Source organism: Lampetra planeri, chromosome 5, assembly GCF_965212315.1.
Source record: "Lampetra planeri chromosome 5, kcLamPlan1.2.h2, whole genome shotgun sequence".
Classification (NCBI taxonomy): domain Eukaryota; kingdom Metazoa; phylum Chordata; class Hyperoartia; order Petromyzontiformes; family Petromyzontidae; genus Lampetra; species Lampetra planeri.
Window position 1 is genome coordinate 19,511,724 of NC_136111.1, and position 20,924 is coordinate 19,532,647.

Genomic DNA, 20,924 nt, shown 5'->3' on the forward strand with positions numbered 1-20,924 from the left:
CTTGTTAACCTCACCTGCTTGTTTGGCTTGTTAGTGCTCGCCGGGTCAAAAGCCCTGCATTCCGAAGTGAACTTTATTGAGCTCAATCCCCCCGACCCCTCATTTATTCTACAATAACACACTCGTGGCCTGCTCCCTCTCTGTCCCAAACATTTCCATGTCGTGCACAAAGGTCACGTTGGTTTAGGGTGTATTTGAAACTAAAACACTAAAACAAGCAAAATAAATACTGGAAGAAGAAAAAATTAGACAAAACTAAAAAAGAGCGCAATATGGGAAGGTTTTGTCGGCCATGGTGAAAGACTGGCGCGATGTTTTTAACGCACGTTGATGCTACGAAGGTTTGGTGAAGGTGACGCGGAGTGCGTGTGTCGAGTGGATACGCTGCGTTTATTATTTTGCGGGTCCCGTTCGCGTGTCTCCATTAATGGTTCCAGAGCGTTGAGATATCCCCACCTTGTCTCAAATGAATAATCATAATAGATTGCAAACCTCTTGTCGTGGCTAACCGAGGTAAACTTACAAGAAAGCGAGTTTCTTTTTTGTTTTTTTACGCGTCTTGCTTAAAAAAAAAAATGTCTCCCCACAAAAAAAAAATAGCCAATTTGAAATCTAAATTTGGCACGTGTCCTTCAAATGCCATTCTTGGCTTACGCCCGGTATGGGCGGGCGGGGGGGGGGGAGTTTACAACTCCGGTGCAAAATTTAGTTTTTCCTCCCCGTTCTTCTTCTCCTGTGGCAGCGTGCAACCGCAGCTCCTCCGGCAGCAGGTGAATTTGAGCTCTCCAAGCGTGGCGGCTCTCGCTGATGGCGTGCTCGCCCGCCCAAGTCTCCTCACGGGGGGAAACCAAATTAAAACGCTCGCTTGTGTAAACACCTGAAATCTGCGGCAAGACTTTGGACGCGCAATGCGTCCCACGCTCGGCCGTCGAATGCCGCCGCTTATTCCCATCGTGCCTGCTGGTGGCCCGCAGGCCACGCAAATTACGGCACGCGTCAGGCCGCGCCCAAGCGCGAGGAGAATTATTTTTTTGCGTTTGTGCCGAGGGACGGAGCCAAACCGCTGCCACGCCGGGGGACCGCCGGCCGCACGCAACGCCGCCGTTGGCCGCCATCGTCAAGGCAGCGAAGCAGAGGGCCTTGGTAGGGGGATAAGTTAGGGCAGTTGGGGGCCACGGGCTGGCGTTAGAAGGAGGAACTGTTGGGGGTGGTGACAGTGGCGGCGGTGGGGGTGGTGGTGGTGGTGGTGGCAGTGGTTGTGGACTTAGTTTGTGCTGTGGGGTCAGAGGTCGGGCCTGGGATAGGAGAGAAGGGAGGAGGTTTTTAAGGGGGCGATTGTTGCCAGATAAGGATCGCTGTGTCTTGGGGATGTCAGGAGCAGGGATCATGTTATTGACTCGCAGATTTCAGTTTCAAACCATGTTCTTTCGGACATGCAAAACCCTCGCTGTTTAATGAGTGCAACCCGAGACCCGGCTTCAGGCTGGTTCAAGGGATCAGCCGGGTTAGTTTACGTTTGTTTGTCAGAGCCATTAAAATCCGGGAAGATTAAATGTTGCGACTTACAAACTCACAACAACGCGACAATGATCGGGTCAGCGCATCCAACAAAGGCCTCACGAGAACCGCATGGTCTGCCTTTGCGTAGAAGAGTGCGGCGGCATTGATTGCTGATGAAAATGTGTTTATTCGGTTTTTGGATGGCATCGTCAGGAGACCCAATTCCCCGGGCTACCTCAGGAATAGAAAAAAGGGGAGAAAAATCCATCCCACACACGCAGCGGCACGCGGTGGCGGCGGAGTTTTCTGTGGAGGCTCATAAGGAATCGATCTTCATTCTGCTGTCGTACATTTTCAACTGTTTGTGTGCACTCCACCATGTTTACGTCGCACCAAATGTTTGCAAGCCGCGTTCATTTATTTTTTGCTTTCTGTTATTTTCCCCCGTCGTGTGAATTGTTTATGTCTGGCTCGGGTAATCGCACAAGCAAATGTAACCGTACGGGCGGTCGGAAATAAAGTTGTCAACTAGAGCCTGGCGCATATGGACGAGGCCATGAATGGGGGGGTGGGGGGTGGGGAAAGAACAGAGGGGGGAAATTGTCCCCCCACCGTGCCGGTGAATATCGTGAGAGCACGCCGTGGTTTCCCAACTGCACCGCTGTGACCTTTAAACGATTCCGGACACCGCTCGTTGTAGCCCAGCGGTCGGAGCGGTTGCTGCTGACCCAGTTTAGAAGGGGGCCCCAGCCTTTTGATTCCCACAGCTGCCTAACAACGTTGCAAAACGTTGGCTGCTTGTAAGGCCCGCGTTATCGATTCCGCAACATCGTTTGCGGTAGTTGGCCGTCAGTTTACCGATGTTACAGCCCGCATCTCAAATGTTTAAACTCCCCCCGACAAAGTCGTACTATAATGAAAAACAGACTCCTTCTTTGTATGATTTCTCTCTCCTGCAAATGACTGAATTGAGTTTGAAATGCATAGAAGAGTAGACTCCAAACAATGGGCATATGTGTAACGCCCTTAGACAGCAAGTGACAATGAGGATGATGGATGAGACGTAATATCATAATCATCATCAATCATTCTCATATATCGGTTTTTAAAAAAACGTTCAAGGAGGCATGTACAATGCATTAATCGATTAAAATTATTTCTTACACTTACAATACTTGCATCGAATTAGGCACGAGAGAGTACATTTTATATATTCATTGCAAGTAAATCCAAGTTGTGATAATATTGCATTTGGGCTCATGGAGAAAACAAAACTGGACCAGTGAGACAAAATACACAGCCAATGATACGGATGAGTCAGTAGAAATGATCGATAATTTTTTTTATTCGTGAATCCAATCACTTCCCGAAATCGTGGCAAATCATCGACTTGTCTACTACCGTATTTTCCGGAATATAAGACGCTCTGGAAAGTAAGACGCACCCCAAACTTGCACCCGGTGTCAATAAAGATATACAAATCTGGTCAAAAAGACAAAGATCCCCCATATAGCCTTAAGCCATTTTTGGACAAGTGCTGTAGGCGAGCACCTATGACGGCCGGCACGGCACACGAGGGGCTGGGTGGGTGGCCAGCACCATGCTCGGCTGCCTTTGTCTCCCCGGTACTTTTGCTTTAAAATACGGGAGAAGGGGGGCAGCAAAAACGCGTCTAAAATATACGGTGAATACGGTATTATACGCTGACAGCACAGACCCTGTACTCATTGTTCGTTTGTGCCACACCTCATTCGCTTCCGTACCTTTGGCAACTCACTCCCAATGGTGCGGGGTGGGTTTAATCCCCTGAAAGTGCCAAGCGGAGATGGCTTCTGTAAAGCAATTGTGCGCAAGCGAATCCCTGCTAACTCCTCACCTCCTGACAAAACATCATTGTTTGCACTTGACAGTTGAGATGCATCTGTGAAGGTGTGACAGGGTTTTGAAAAAAAATTAATTGCAGGCGTTGTTATTTTAACACTGCGGGTATTGTTAACTCACAAAAAATGGATTCCTTCGATCCGGTGTGGTAACAAGATTTTTTTTGTATAAAAAAAGTGTAAATTATGCAGGGCCAAGCCTTTCCCGTAGAGAATGTGGTACACGAAAGCGTTTCTTTGTCGACTTAACCCTGGCACCAGACACAGGCGGAATTCACGAGAAATACCTTCTCTCGGCCCGTGGAGAATTTAGGAAATAACATTTAGCAAATTACTTTCCCGACTCCCAATTTTAAAACAAAATGTAGTCATAAAAAAAAAACAAGTTGAGATATTTGCAACAAAAAAAAGGCCTCGCTGAGATTTTAGGACTGTTTATCAGGAGATTTTCTGCCTTGGTAAATGTTTTGAGAAAACATTCTCGCGGCTCAGGTATGGGTTTTCGCAACAACGTGTTAATCTATAATTTATTGTTTGTCATTTATTGATTAAGCAAATAATAAATGGAATACCGCTTGGATAAATAAAGCTAAAATATTTTCCACACGAGTGTGGCGTGGGGATTGGTAACGTCACCGGCATTGCTGCCTCAAGCTGCTAATGCGCTGGCATTTAGGAGGACGCATGCCTGGTGTCCGCCATTTTAATACCAGTAGATATTAAAAAAAATGTATTTAAACATTTTTTCATTGTCATCTAAGTAACATGAATACAAAGTAGATTTCAAAAAGAGGGGGAAAAAAGTGCAGATAACACGGAACAAACTCAGCGCAATACACCCTCAAAATTAGGGATCGATTGGGGGCGATACCAGAATATCTGGATCACGTACAAAAAAATATTGATTGATTAAAAATAAGAATCAAATAGTTTCAGCATTAATTTCCGCTATACCTACTTGCTTTACTGCTCTCTCCATTCCTGGTTTACCGGCGTACAGGAATACCATGTATCTGATCGTTGTGATGATAACTCAGCTTTACTTTATCCACCAACCTGACCTCCAAATTGCTGTATTATAAGCGTTCATCATAACCACCAAATCTGCTGAATTCCTTGCTACTATTATGTGCAATGAAAAAAGCTAAAAAAATATCCAGGAAATCCTCACTTCTCAAGATTCGTTTCAGGAATGTCCTGCTCGAGACATTTGGCCAATTTCTTTTTTGAATGTTTTTTTTGTGTGTGTGCGAAGAAACCTGAGTTGGGCATGCTGTGCAGGGTCCGAACTTTCACGCAAACAGATTGGGATAGCACTCACACATCTTACTCCTATTGTGCCTGGCTCACTGGATAGCAACTTAAACATCCACGTCCAAGTTTGAAATGTACGCTACAGCTTCAGGTGTGACTGAATTAATTAAACCGACTTGCCGTATGTACCACCATCTCATATGCAAGGCTGAATGGTGATGCGGCGGTGGGAGTCTTTGTCTCTGCATGTGTAATCATCATCCATGATCAATCCATTGCCGGATGGGGGCCTCTCCAAGTCACCGCCCATTCTTCACTGTCCCGCAATGCAATAATCCACCCAGCACCTGCACGTGAGCCGATCTCATCTCTCTTGCCTCCGCGGTGGCCTCTTGGGCGTGTTTCCCTCCTCTGGCTGCTACTCAGGAGTTACCGGCCATAATCTCGTCTCACAACGTGGCCCGCTGAAGCCCACTTACTTTTCTCAACGGTGAAAATTACGTCTTTGACCTTGCGCATGTTCTCTAAGCCGCGCGTTACTCGTTCTGTCTCTCAGTGTAATCCCAAAGCACGTATCTTCTCCATTCTTCGGCGCACACTTTCGCGACGTTTGTCGGGATTATAAACGCGACGGCTCGGCAAGCGGTGGCCTCGCGGCTCGCGAGGCCGCGACGAAGCTTTGCGGGGTGACCGTGAGTGGCCGCGATGAAGGCCCTCCGTCCACGAGGTCGGGTTTCCCCGCGGGTCCCCGTGGGTGCGGGCCCTCGGCCTGCTCTCTATCACAGCTGCAGCAGCCATCGCTGGCAGCACCCGGATTAGCTCGTGTTACCACGCTTCATAAAAAGGGAGTTTTGTTTTCAAAAAAATTGCGCTCGTTTCTTTTAGCATATTTTCTTTGTTTTTTTTTACAATATATTTTAAATTAGCTGCCAGATGATGGCTGCAGCTAGGTTAGCACTTTTTTCATTGTTGTTGTTGATGTTTTCCGAATTCCCTTCTGCCTCCTGATTCAACACCCCCTCCTCACCCTCACCTTCCATCCTTGTTGTCTTCACTCGTCCATGTCTGCCTCTCTCTCTCTGTGCCTTCACCCCCTCCCTCCGTCGCACTCTCCCCATCACAGAGTCCCTCTCTCGCCCACTTTTTTCACTCCCCACTCTTTTCACTATTCCCCTGCCTCCATTCGCTTTCTCTCTCTCTCTCTCCGTGTGCGTCTCTTTCTCTTTGTGTTTTTTTGTTTTCTCACTCTCTCGTCAGACTCTGACAAGTTAATTTCCCTGACAGATATTCCCCCGTGTAAGGCTTATCAGAGCAAGAAAAGCTTCTGGTTACTGCGTGTGCATGTATTCCCATGTTTGAGCATGTTCGAGTGCGTTTGTGTGCGCGCGCGTGCACACTTGTGTGTATGTGTGGGCATGTGGACCATTTGGTGTGTTTGCGTATGGATCTGTGTGTGTGTGGGTGTAAGAATCTGCGCGTGTGGATCTGTGGGTGTGGGTGTGTACGCATTGTGGGCTTCCGAGTGCATGCATGCACGTGTGTGCGTATGAATGTCTTTGCTAATGGGGAATGGTTGATCCGTGGTTGGGGCACCACACTGCAATCTCCATGCCCAAATAAAATTATTGCCCATTCGTGGCAATTGGTATACCAACCTGGCCTGACAAATACATCTGGTTCTGCGCTCGCTAACAACGCTTTTACAAGCATCTATAACCAAGAACTGGTGGAGTTCTTTGCCCATGTACACATGTATGTATGTTTGTGAGAACGCGTGCGTGTGTGTGCGCGTCACTGCCTTTGGAGTGGAGCTGGGGGAAAGCGAGTTCTTGTAATCGGAGCGAAAATCAGCAGACGCGTTTTGGCCCTGTTTTCGTGACACGGAGGAGCGCTGATTAACCCAAAACCAAACAAAAAACATAGATTGCACAGTTTTCTTTTTTTTTGCAGCGACATGCTGTATCGGAGTGTAATTGACATTTACCGAGAACACACATTTCAAAAGATTTTAGCACGGTGTATGGCTGTTGTTGGAGATGGTTAAAGTTTGACTTCATTTGCCTCTGTGTCCGTAAATTCGTCTTGAGTTTTTTTTGTATCGGAGTACTTGAACTCGAAGGCTGCTTTGCATGACCGGTTGTTGTAGGCGTGGGCTGCGCTTTGGAAAGGACGTGGCAGAGCAGAAGTGGATTCTTGACATGATCATATTTGAGTGTCACCATCTCACATGTGTGGCTTTTCTCCAGGTACTGAGGTTTCCACCCCGCAAGGAAAACACTAATTAATGTAATTGGTCAAACATGCCAATGCAGGGCCCTCCTGGAAAAAAAACTTGTATGCCTCAGTGAGGCTTTCCTAGGCAAATAAAGTGTGATATTATTATAAGTTCTAAAACTGTCATAACCTGGCTTGAGATGTGACGGATAGACTATACTCTGAGGACACCAGAGTTGAGAACAGCACAGACACATTTCTACACCAGCTGCTGCCTCAGCTGTTGGGAGCGTGAGTCAGTCGTAATTGCAGAGTGGGTCTTAGTCCATCAGGTGGTCACATGCCCACGGATTGCGTTTGTACGTTATTAAATACATTTTGTTGTGAAGTCTTGTTTGTTTTACAACCTTGCCTTTGTGGCAGGCCACCCTCGTAAAAAAAAACAGATTTGTTTTCTCAATGGGCTCTCACCTGCTTAAGGAAAATGTCAACAAATGAATGATGGCAGTGTGTTCAGCGATAACAGATGCACTGCCATGAACATTCTCCTCGGCTTTGGAAAAAGGGGCAACATTGGCCTGAACTAACAAAAAAATCTGCAAATGGTGACATCCGGCATCATTACCAATGAACGCCGGGTCTTGTTGCTGTACGATGGGGCATTGTTGCAGTCGCCTCGGCCCACGGAATTCGCTCGTTATTTTGCGCGCCCCTATAATAGGTGCCTCGGTGGCCCGTCTCTGCCGGCCGTAATAAACCATTATTCACGACCTGCTTGCACATGCCTGGCGGCACACGGTGGCCTTGATCCCGAGAGCCAAGGGGGCCCATATAACGAGTGCGCCTTCGTCCGTCGTTTCTTTTTGAGTCCGTTGGTCGGGTTGCTTGTGTGGTGTGTGGCCCGGGCGAGTGTGACAGGCCCTCATTGCCGTGCTGTCGCCCGCAACCACGAAACTCAGCACTCGCCGCTCCAACGCCCTTCTCCCCTTACGCTCCGGTGCTGCTACATTTTGATGTGGCCGTGTTTTCACTTTCTGAGGAGAGCGAGTGATGTTTTGCGTTTTTGACGTTTTTTTCTTCTTTTCGGCTGCCGTTTGTTTGCGGAAAAGACACATTTCCCACGTGACATTCAAGAGTAGCCTTTGCTGGCCCGCGTGCGCACTGCATTGTGGGTCTTGAGGAGCAGCACATAATAATTTAGGAATGACAGCAGCATCAATCTGTACATTGCTTTTATTTGATTGAAATACGTATACATTTTCTTAACCTTTTTGTGATTTTTTTTTACATTTCATTACAACAACTAGAATAATTGCAGGGTCAAGAGGATTCTTCATTCTTTATTTAATTAAATTTCGCAAGCAGTTTCCACAAGGCCCTTTCTCGCAAGAGAGAGAGAGAGATGATGTCTCGTTGAAGTCGGATCCACTTAATTCAAAGTCAAGTGCATCGGAGCGGCTGGCGATGTCGGTAGCTCCTCTTCGGTCCTACTTGGCACAGCGTCCCGCGCTGTCGGGGAAATCCAGCGACACAGACTGCTCGACGCAGCATGACGTCGCCGAGGTCCCGGCTCGACACGGCCGTGACAACGCGTCGCTTGGCTACGACGCGACGGCTCTGACTCCCCAGTCTGGCCTGCATCCCACCGGGTGGCCGCTCCGTGTGTATTGCCCCCCCCCCCCAACATCCCCAACGGGCACGGCGAGGGAGGCTTAAATCTTCTGCGCTCGCACGGTCGCCCCTCCCGGGAGGAAGTTGGGCGAGCGGAAATGTGCAGCGGTGCAGCGTTGCAGCGTCCTCTTCGCTCGCGCTGCTAGGTTGCGAGGTGCAGCTCTCTCTGTTGGTGCGGCGTGGGGTAATCGACGGTGGCGTATGTTTTACACACACGACGAGCGGCTCGCGCGCACAACAAGGGCCCCGAGTGAAATGTGCGTCGCGTGCCTTTAGCGTCGCTTCTGCCCCCGTACCCTTAATTGAGTGGTCAGAAACAGAACCACGGGCATGAATGTACACGATTGATGGTGTTGGTGCAGGGCACACCTCTTTAAAAGCTTACGGGTTTTCCTATTCTTTTTCGTTATCCTTAACATCGTAATCATTGATTCATGGAATTGTTTGATGGAAGGATAATGTTATAATTTCACAATTGTGGGTAATTACATAAATGTACCCAAGACACTACCACCACCTAAGCGATGAGTGGCATCCTTTTAAAACAGCAGCTGGGGTCATTATGAAATTCGTGCAACACCTTTATTATCGACATCACTTCAATGTTTTATCACCTGGCAACATTAGATAAATTCTTACGGTAATCATACACCGTCCACAAATCGACGTGCAGTGCTAATAATATTGTAAGGAAAAAATTACGGGAAAAAAACCTGTCGAGGCTACGTTTAAAGAATTCTGCGAGTGTGCAGAGTTAAGGATCTGGGACTTGTTTTGGCTGTAAGAGGCAGCCTTGCCCTCATGATGTCTCGAAAATCGCAGCGTCTAAACGCTCATACGGGTTTACAGTCTCTGTTGCATGCGCGCGTATTATGTGTAGGATTTATTTTTTTAAATATTTGTATAAACTTCATTCTGCACGAGGGGGTGGGGGGGGGTGGAAGAGGGCATTGGGACTTGCTGGCTGGTGCTTTGTTTATTATCCGGGGCCTAATCCGTGGAGGTTAGCCGACGGGTCTGGGCTCGTTCCGCTCGGCTGAGGCAAGGGTGGCAGAAACGCAAGGGACCTCAAAACGGCTACCTAACCATTTCCAACCGGTGAGCAAAATGTTGAGCTCTTTGTTCAATTAATTTATTTCACAATACAATTGAATTACGTATCATTAATGCCTAACATTTTGTATATTATTACATTGTCTTTTAAAAAAAATATATTCCTGATATTTTATTTCGAGTCTCCCTTGCAAAAGAATTGTTTTAGTCAATGGGGGTCTCACCTGCTCACAAATGAAGGTCATCGAGCGATGGATTGGCATTTAAAATGTTTCTCAGTAAAGCGTTCATCAGCCCGTCTGCTCCGTTGGCTCACTCGACACCGGGAGCAATGCTTTTTAAAGCATGTGGGATTAAAATCTGCCGAGACGTGTGGAAAAAAACTCGGCCTCCTGACGGGGGCACGCCAGGCACGGTGGTATACTCTCGACCGGCTGCAAGGTGGTCCACGAAAATGGTAGTACAGCAGTTAGGTTACTGACCTATCTCTGCGGGCACGTGCACATACGGTTTCTCCAGGTTCTCCCGCTTTTGCTCAAAGAACACCGCACCAAAAAAAGATGCAGCCAAATATCCCAAGCAGCATTCTCCTGGAAAAAAAACACATTTTAAAACTCGCCGTGGCTTTCGCCCGGTAAAGTAAAAGACTTTTGTGATTATTTGCGGGGGCCCGTTCGCTGCCGATGACCAAACAGCTGCCGGCCATCCTTCCATGGCTCGCGCTCGTTCGTAAGCCGATCCCCCCCCCTCAGCACGCTGCGCTCGCTTGCCATCGCCGCAGCTGCCGGTGGCGGAAATTACAAACACGTGCTCCCTCGTCGGTGGGTGCGCAGGCAAGAAGAAGAAGAAGGGCCCCTTTTCTTTTCGGAGGAACTCTCCTCGTCTCGTTGGAGTCTGAACGTGAGAGCAATGATCCCTCCAACACGCCCGCCCCCACCCACCCCCCGTTTTTGTTTTGATGTCGGTGCAAGTAAAGCGAAATGTCACGCCACGTGTGTGCCGACGTGCGAAAAAAATGCGGGGACCCGCCGGAGATAATTGCGCGACGGTCCCGAATAGTGCCTAGGCTACGGCGGGGACGTGGGCAGCCCGTGTTTTATTTGAGATGCGTTTCAACCTAAGGCAGGAATCGGAGCCACCGTCGGGTCTTTTGTGTCTAGGCCCGATGATGAATGCATTCCTGCTGCAGCTGAAATGTCACTCTATTAAAACACAAGCCGCTCGCGCGTGATCTCCCAAGGCTTGGATTTATCGCAGTTGGTGGAGCAGCGGGGTTCCCGTTTTCACGAGTTCAAATCATTGGTCAGGATGAACTCAGCCTCGTGTCTCACCGGGGGCCGGTAAAATGAGTGCTTGCGGGTGATCGCTGCTTGGTGCGTGGGAAGTCAACACCCGTTATATGGGAAAGATCCATCCCTGTCATCGAAACTAGAAATCCTCTCCACTGACTCAAGATTGGCGGTAAAATGAGCCCCAACCAATACTCATTTGAGACCGAGAAAACGTTACATCTTTGTCATGCGTGCATGTGTTTGTGCTCGCTGTCATCCCCATGTGGGAACGGTGGTGCTCTCAACCCAACAATATAAGTTCGATTCCCGACTATGGTCAACTAACCTCAGTGGTGATCGATATCTGCACTGGTCTTAGGCTCCCCCGAGAATGACTTAACCTGCAATGAGTAGAGTGCCGTGTCGGCAATCATGGCACTTGGCTCAACAGAATGTAAAACTACACGGAAAACCCTTGTGCCTTGGTCTCTGTTGCTGTCGCGACGAGCACCCTCACTCCCCAGCTTCACTGCGCGTTTCCACTCACAGCTCAGTTGGCATACCATCCAGATCGACCTTCTCCAGGCAGTTGGCTGGCCACTTTTGCCCGTGGTCAGGGCTTGCTTCGCGGGGCAGGCTTACCCTGCGAGACTGTTACATAATGAATAAAGCACTATTGTTATGGATTGTCGGCAATAAAATAATAGACAGACGAGAGTCTGTTTCACCACGAAAACTAAAATAATATTTTGTCCCGCGTGCCCGTGGGCTTTTCTGGACCGATGTTTTCCAGCAGGATTTCTTCTTTCTTCGAAAGCAGGCAAACTCTGAATCTGAGTCTTAAAACATTCGCCTTGTCCTGCTGGTCACGGGGCTGGAGATCACTGGTGCAAACTGACTTGGGTGACGACCTTTATCCTCCCCGAGACAATAGGCTGCAATCGGAGGGTCTCACGGAGCGCCCCGGATTGTTTAAGCCCACACCTGCGATGGTTATCGGTCCCACTTCTCATCTTGAAAGGCACATGGTGGTGACAGATGGCCCTGACGTGACGGTGGCTTGTCGCGGCACTGATTAGAAACCTCTTCAAACGTCACGACGCCCTTTGGCTCCACACTTCTGCCGACAAATTGAACTTTGTTTATCTATTTATTTTGTTTCCCCACGCATTCCTATGCAGGGTAATGTTCGTCGCACGACAAAGTCGACGCAGTATTTACCATTTTCAGACCTGAAATGTAGTAAAATTAAGTGAGGAACCAAATGTTTTATGATGGTGCTGGGTGTTTTTAGGCTTTGGTGACTGGGCCGAGACGATCAAACTCAACGAACTTGTAATCTCGGTTTAATCACAGGTGGCTGAAAGCCAAACTCGAACCCAGTGTCTCAATGGTTCCTGCTCAAGGCGCTGACCTCTGAGTCATCCAGCCACCTCGGCCCCATAACTTTACGAAATTTTCATAAATTCTTGATTCATGGTAAAACAGCGTGACAAGCGGAGACATTTACAATCATTAAATGGCATCACATTCCGAAAGGTTTTTGTGGTTCAGTAGCTGGGAACGTGTTGCATAACTCACGCCCGAGGTCGAACGTGGGACACCGTGTGGCGCAGGCAGAGCCGTCCCTAGGCTACGGCAAATCGGGACGACTGCCCCGGGCCCCGCGTTTTGGGGGGCACCTCGCGCTTCGACGTCACGGTGTCAGATGTAATACTTCCGGTTTAGTTTGCAGGCGTCGGGCGGGGGGCCCACACAGTGTGATTGTCCCCGGGCCCTGCACCCCCCCCCCGTGGACGACCCTGCGCACAGTTGACTTGCGTATATGAGTGAGGCCAGCGTCACGATGCCCCTGTGAGCCCTAAACCCTCCCCCAGGGGGCCACCGGCGGCAGCGAAGGGGTGGGGTGGGGGAGGGTCTGGGGAGCACCAAGCCGGGGGGCAAGGCTCCAAGTGGAGACAGGGATATTAAATTTACTGCTGCTGTGATTACCACCCCATGGCTGATACTATCAGCGTGCCATTAAAGCGACCTCGTTCGGAGGAGTTGTTTAAAAACAAGGGAAGGGTGAAATTAAATGGCACCAAACAAAGTTGCCGTGTGTACACCGGTGTGTGTGTGCGTGCGCGCGTATCGCTTGAATTACATGCGGCGGTCGTCATTTTAGCTTCAGGTTCATCAATGGACCCTTGAATCATTTTGTTCGCAGAAATTACATCAGCTGACCCTCATGGTGGAGCCATTTCAAAGCCCGCCCCCCTCACTGGCTACTTATGCTACATAAACTTTAAACACAAGACCGTGAGCACATTCGGAAATTCGAGACATCCTATCGAGCGTTCGGAAAAGTAAGTGGGATTGGGAGGCCGACTGGCGGTCAAGATTAATGTCGGAGTTGCAGGCAAAGGAGACAAAAACCACTAGCGGGGACGGAGGCCATGAAATCAGCTCGATGGATTGTTGCATCCCGAGACCACGGCTTTGGGGAGGAGGTCTGGGAGGCCGTCATCCAAGAGTGGGCATATCACAGCCGATGGTGATTCAACAAAAGAGCAAACATGCCGATTACGCCCTATTTAACTCGGTTCTCCATTCATTCAACGAAAACTGGAAGTACTGCCCTGGCGGGGTTGTGCGTTCAATACCGTACGCGTATAGTACACTTAGAAGTGTTGCCGCTGTTGCGACTGAGCAAGTGCGGGCCCGCTAAATGTTTGCTGTTATTTGCATATCTATTTCCCCACATCAGTCATTGCTCACTGCATTTTTTTTTTGCCAAACGTGTTCCGTTCATTGATTGCGCCTCGTGGTGTCCGTTGCGGTAATGGACTGACAGACCGGGTTCACAATGTCGTTGTGTGCGTGTGCTTGCGTTTGTGTGTGCGTGCGGAGAGCGGTGGTGTAGTGGTCAGCGCTACGCTGCGCTACGAACCCAGCGACCCGGCTTCGATTCCCGCTCACGGCCAACACCCAGTGGCGACGATTATCTGAACCTCCCCTAGGTCGACTCAGTCCTCAAATTAATACCTGGTGCGATGTGTAAACATCGTCACTAGAGAGACAAAGGCGGCCGGGCGTGGTGTTGCCCACTTACCCCTCGTGTGCCGTGCCTACCTTCATAGGTGCTCGCTAACAGCACTTGCCCCAACAGTCTGTTACAGGTTGCCCCGTGTGTGCGTGCAGTCGGGCTGGCAGTCATGCCACTGTGCCACTCGCTGTGTGCACAGTGGGTGGTGGTGGTGCTTCTCTGCCGAGGGGTGGTTGTCGATGTCGTGAGCCAGGTGGTGGAAGGGTTGGCGGCTTTTGGCGAGTGTATTCTGTTTGTAGTTTGCCGTTTAATCGTTGCTTGTTGTTGTTGTTCGTGTTGTCGTCGTGGTCGTGACACGCACAGCTTGTTGCCCACACAAAAAGAGGCAGGATCATGATTATTACACTGAGGTCAGCAAGCACAAGGAGGTTGTTGTGGAACAGTGCCACTTCCCATCTTGATAATCATAAAAGGGTTCATCTGGCATTCAAAGGCCATGGGGTTCAAACGCTGAGTGACCCTAATATGTTCCTGATTGATTTATTGAACCTCTTTGAAAATGCAAAAACATGAAAAAGTAAACAGCGAGAGGCTGTTAAAGACCCACCCCGGCAGACGGCTCCCCCGCCAGATTGACATTCCTTTGGTTGTTCAACATTTTTTTCCGTCATCTTCTCCCCCCCCCTCCCCTTGCCAACTATCTCACGAAATAATTGCGCCCACCGCTCGCTCCGTGGCCGCCCTTTGCCTGATGTTTGCGAGGGCCCTGAGGCGCAACGGCACGGATGCCGGAGGTTAAAACCGCACGGTGCCGTGCGGCGATAAGAGGGGGGCTGGGGGGATGGGGGGCCGGGGAGAGGGGGGGGGGCGGGGGGATGGGGGGGGGCTGAGGGGGGTGGGAATCCCCATGTCTCCCGTGCCCTTTTCCAGCTTGGCAACGGACCTCGCTGCCGGTGCCGCAGACGTCGGGGACACAAATGATGACAGTGACGCAGGGCCAACGCGGTGGCCTCACGCCCGCCGTTGGCGCGGGGACAAATGGAAACGCGGCTTAACGTACGAGGGGAGCCAGATGCACGGGGCTTGACAGGCGGCCGTTTGGGTCGAAGGTGGATAAAACTGATCGGAGGTCCGCGCGAGGAAATTTACGAACGTTCCTCGCGGGCGGCCAGATATTGCGCCGTGACATCTGCGAGCAATTACCGGTTGACTGTTTGAATAACCGTGCCAAGTGATTAATCGCTCCTGGGTGGGATGGAAGCGGAGAGATGTAGTGTCATCTGTGACCGCCTGCGGGAAATGTCGAGACTTTATGCGACTCGAGGGAGACTATCCCGATGTGGATAGAGGCTCTCGTTTTTTTTTCTTTCTTTTGAATGCGCAGCTTCACTCGTGTTCGGTTTAAGTTCAAGCAGTCTGGTGGAACTGCGTAATGAATCTAAACCAAATAGCGGATATTCTTAGGTTTTTTCGGTAAAGTCACGTAGGTAAAAACATTAAAAAGTAAAATAAAATAAAAATAAAAATCACGACGTTTCGGAGGCAACACAAGCTTCCGTCTTCAGGTGGTACCGTCACAGCCACGACAGCTGTATCAAGTAAATGAGAGATTGCAGGAGTTACCACTGCGTTTATATAATGGTTGGAGAAGGTGGTGGGGCTCCTGCAATCTCTCATTTACTTGATACAGCTGTCGTGGCTGTGACGGTACCACCTGAAGACGGAAGCTTGTGTTGCCTCCGAAACGTCGTGATTTTTATTTTTTATTTTATTTTACTTTTTAATGTTTTTACCTACGTGACTTTACCGAAAAAACCTAAGAATATGAATCATTGCAGTCACGAAAGCTTCAAATCTAGAACAAATAGCGGATGTTAAGGCTACACGATCGCAGCGGCCCTCAGCCCACGAGGCTGACCCTGGGCACCGGGGAAGCCGATGAGGCGGCCATGTGGAAAGAGTCAAATGAGCAATCATTAATTGGATGGGACTTTGTTGGCGGACGTGATGCTCAGACGAAGACGGAACAAATTACGGGCAGTGTTGGTTTGTCGTGCTCGGTGACTCATAGACTATTGTCTGGCTGGTGGTTCTTTCCGCATTCATTGTTTGTTTATTAGGAAAGAGTGTGTGCACATGTGAGCGCCTGCGTGTGTGTGCCTGCATGTATCATTACCAGAAAAATGTCCCATTCAAATCAAAGACTTTTAAAAAAATCTAACCACATGAGAGCCTTTAAAGATTCATTAAAATAAACATTTTGAGAATATAGGCTGTTCTAGTTGTTCAACAGAAAATACAGCTATCTTTGACAGGCCTATGTTTGTCCAATGCTGGATGAAGGCCTCCTTGCGGTGCTGTGTAGGTGTTGCGGATTGTTTGGCCATACTTCACCACACTGGCCAGTGTGGGTTGGTGAAGAGGGAGGCCCAGGACGAGGTCAGCTATCACTCGCCACTGTTGCTAGCCATGGCCTGGATTTGAACTCAGGCCTGGTTTGCACTCAGGACACCGGGCTCATAGCACATTGTGCGAACCTGCCACCTCTGTAGTTGTTTAGGTAAGAAAGTTATTTTCTTTAGAAATGTAAATATACATTTTAAATTGGTGTAATAGTATTGATTGTCATACCAGCCGACACTGGCCCGCTGTTGTGAGCGATGTTATTGGGTCCACTTTACAGCAGACGGCCCCTTTTGGCAATTTCAAAACGGGAGATTACCCGACGCAAACTTGAGTTAACTCTTCAGCTCCGTACACACATTTCGAGATGCGTTTTTGTCGCTTACAAACCCGCTCGGTGGTGAACACGATGAGCGCTCGGAAAACCCAGCCGCCCAGCCACCCACACAATGACCGACGTAAATATGACCCCCCTGCAATAGAGGTACGCATTGGGAAGCGTCCAGCGGGTTCGTCGTCGTCCCTGCGTTGGGCTCCCCCCTCGACCTCGCGGCTTGACCACCCACCGTGGCGTCGGTGTGCGCGCCTGTGTCCTGCAGTGGCGGTGCTGCGCTACGCTGCGCTGCGAACCCGGTGACCCGAGTTCGATTCCCGCTCGCGGCCACCAACACGAGTGGCCATTATCTGAACCCGGTCCTGGGCCTCCCCTAGGTTGACTCGGCCTCAAATGAGTACCTGGTGCAGCGTGTTAAACTTTACCACGAGGGAGACAAAGGCGGCCGGGCGTTGGTGCTGGCCGCCCACCCCCTTGTGTGCCGTGCCGGCCTTCATAGGTGCTCACGAGTAGCACTTGCCCCAATGGTTTGTTAAGGCTATACAGGGGATCTCTGTCTTTGTTTGGAGAGGGATGAAGGTGTGCGCTGCTGCAGTGGAATACCATTGCATACATCTCCTATGATGGACCAAGCAAGGCGAAACATTATACGGCGAAAGAAATAATAATGATGCAGATTGTATCAGCAGGGCCCCTTGGCTTTATCTGACTGAAAAGCACTTAAACATTTGTGGGAAGAAACAAAAGGGAGAGACAATGGAGGTAACTAAACATTAAACAAATGAATGATGTGTGTGTAAAAAGGTCATTATTTGCAGTTAATTCTTCGACTAGGCCACATTAAACAGGGAGTCATGACAATGTGCACGGCTGTTTGCCAGCCTCCTTGCTCTGCTTAATCACTTAAATATGAGGGATGCACAGTCACTACCATAAACCATTTCTGAAAAGGCCTCAGCTATTTAAAACCGGCTTCTTTCATTCCCTCCTCCACACCTCCCTTATTTTCTCTGTTTTTTTCTTTTTTTCTTGGGGCCACACAGAAGAACATGCTGGCCCGGGGTTCTGGAAGTATTTCAAAATAACTCTTGTTCACAGAATGTTAGTTTCAGGGGAAGCAATGTTGGGCAAAGATGGCCGTGTTTAGATGAAGGTAATTTTTTGTGTAGCCCCTGAGCTTCATTGCCACTGATGGGCACGGTGCCACATTCAAGCAACCCGAAGCAGGACTCTGCAACGCTTACCCCTTGACACTTCTGCACCAGCCAAACCTAAAGGGCAAAAAGTGCAAAATAAAATAAAAATCGTGCCATAGAAGTAAGACATTTATTGGTGACTTTAGGCCGCGGCAAGCCAGATGACTGATGTCGCCTGCTTTGGCTTGGAGGAAAATCACTTGGCAACAGCAGGCATGAGTCTTGTTTCCTCAGCTTGCTGACACTTTGGGGAGGAAAAGTCAGTCCGTGAGAGTTTTTTTTTATGGATGACATGCGGGCCCGTCTGCATGGAAGCCCTTGAGTGTTTGCGTTCAGGCACAATCTGTGTCTGAGTATGCGCGCGCGTGAGCTCGCGCGCCACTGGGCTCTGATAGTTTATCATGTGAGCCGCCGCCTTTCGCTGTAATTGAATAAAAGTATTGAGGTAATAGCTCTGGCAGCAATTCATGCCAACGCGACGTGTAAACATTACGCCATGCAGAGTTTTTTTTTACGTTAGTGTAGCACCAGACATTCTTGTGAAACATAAATTTTTATTTTAAATAAGGCAATCAAGTTAAATTTAGAAGGGTAAAATAAAATAAAAACTATGAATCGATGCCATGGAAATTATTGCTCCATAAAGTCGTCGACGGAATTTGTAGCTGAATCTGAAGCATGTGCAGCCCGCGGGCGATGGAGGTGGGGTGGTGTAGTGGGCCACCTGGGGTTGGGCAATGTGTGGTGGTGTTCCTGGTCACCTGGGGGTGGGTGATGTCGCGTGGTGTTCTGAGTCACACGGGAGTGGGTGATGTGGTGGGGCGATGTCGTGGGCTGACTAGGGGGTGGGTGATGTCGCGTGGTGTTCTGGGTCACATGGGAGTGGGTGATGTCGCGTGGTGTTCTGGGTCACACGGGAGTGGGTGATGTGGTGGGGCGATGTCGTGGGCTGACTAGGGGGTGGGTGGAGTCGTGTGGTGTTTTGGGTCACATGGGAGTGGGTGATGTCGCGTGGTGTTCTGGGTCACATGGGAGTGGGTGATGTCGCGTGGTGTTCTGGGTCACACGGGAGTGGGTGATGTGGTGGGGCGATGTCGTGGGCTGACTAGGGGGTGGGTGAAGTCGTGTGGTGTTCTGGGTAACACGGGAGTGGGTGATGTGGTGGGGCGATGTCGTGGGCTGACTAGGGGGTGGGTGATGTCGTGTGGTGTTCTGGGTCACATGGGAGTGGGTGATGTCGCGTGGTGTTCTGGGTCACACGGGAGTGAGTGATGTGGTGGGGCGGTGTCGTGGGCTGACTAGGGGGTGGGTGATGTCGTGTGGCAGTGTTGTAGGCCGACTGGGGCCGGACAACGTGGTGTGGTTGTGTTGTGTGTCGGCTGGGGGTGAGAGACACAGATTAAGGATTTCGCTCGGATTTGGGGAGCACTATCATTGGTGGAAAAGACGATGCGATGTTTGCAGCGGAGGAGGCAGGGTTGCACCTCCGTCTCCGAGGAAATCATATCGCTGGGCCTTGAGCTGTCTCAGGATTCATATCGTGCATCCCTCAGAGCCCTGCCCGTATTTTTGCACGCGGTGCTTTTATTAAAGCATATTGTAAACATCCATCAGTCGGGATACTTGCAATTTTATCAGGGAGTTCTGGTTTCCACTGTGTGCTCTCAAAAAGTTGAGAAGTTGCAGGCTTTCCGCTGTCTCCCAGGCCTGGATTAGTACTAACAAGTTTACAAACTGCATAACCGAGGCCCTACGTCTGTCGTCATACCAAATTCCTGAGTGACTAACAACGGAGTTATTTTAAAACTCTACGAGATACGTTATTAAACCTATGTGTGCGGGATCTCAACTGGATAATTTAACACCTTTATTGGACATAAAAAAAAAATCCGCTTCCCCCATGGGGTCTTGCGCTATAGCACTTGATTTGAGGAATGGGGTGAGAATTAATCACGCGTCAATTATCTGTCCAGGCTTCAGACTGAGTTGTAAGAACATATCTGGGAGAGACTTCACTTTTGATAGTTTTAGTTCTGCACGTTAAGATATGACGAGTCGTCACAAAGGTTTGACGCATTATCAATCAAGATGCAAGTTTGCACAGCTTAATTTACGCCGTTATCGTAAGGACGTTATTGCACTTATTACGTAACTTTTTAAGGTTAGTACAAATGTATATATTCAAACTAGGGGTTGTTCGGGGGCACCTTTGGCGCCCCTCACAACCATTTACGGCCTTCGGCCAGGGAAGTCACTAAAAAAATTGCACACGAACGACACATTGAATTGTATTGTGCTTTGAATTTGATAATTTTATTTTTTCATTAAAAGCTTATGTAATTTTACATCTGAAGACTTCATTAAAAAGGACATTTTGTGTGAATCTTCTCTCGTCGTTAAGTAGATGGCCTTGCTGGGGGTTCGGTTCGATGCGGACTTTCACCTGTTTGGGATTGCGGGATCGAGATAAGGCGACATAGAGCTGCTGGCCGTGTGAGAAGACCGCCGTCTGCAGATCGATTGCAACGTAATCAAACATCTGTCCCTGCGCCTCCGTCGTTCATGCAGGGTGCGCGTAGGTTTACAGCGCCCCCCGCATGAAAACGACGGAAAGTGCAGCATTCATCACAGATAGATAAAGTTGTGCGCTTATATAAGAGTATGATACAAACATGACGCTGGTGCAAATCGTTTGGAGGTTTTATTCTAAAATAATTTGTTGCTGTCGCTCATAAGTATAGGCATGTAAGGCTTTGGGGTTATATTGTGTGCTCATATGCTTTTATGTGATTCCAGTATCATGTGTGTGTATGCATGTAGAGTATGCATCCATTGGTATGCAGAATAAAAAAAAATCTAAATAAATACACACTACTGCACATTGTAAGGACCAATAATTACTCAAATAATTAAGTGATTGCGATATCGTTTTCCCCCCGCTAAATAAGATCAACAAGCATACATTGTAAGTGGTATTGGCCAAAAAAAACTTCCCGTTACTGAAACATTTCCTGCAAATGACTAAATTGGCATTATACATAGCAAGGTCTCCCCCCCTTACTGCAAAAACTTGGCAGGACCCTCCTGAAAAATAGTCTTGAGACTCAGTGAGGTTTTCCT

The 20,924-nt window shown here is 49.0% G+C and overlaps 1 protein-coding gene across 1 annotated transcript in view; it reads left to right on the plus strand.

The window, feature by feature from the left end:
- The window catches only part of LOC144719114 (roundabout homolog 1-like), a 151,506-nt gene that overhangs the window by 58,900 nt on the left and 71,682 nt on the right, over positions 1-20,924 (plus strand). The gene's annotated exons all lie outside the window — the stretch shown is intronic.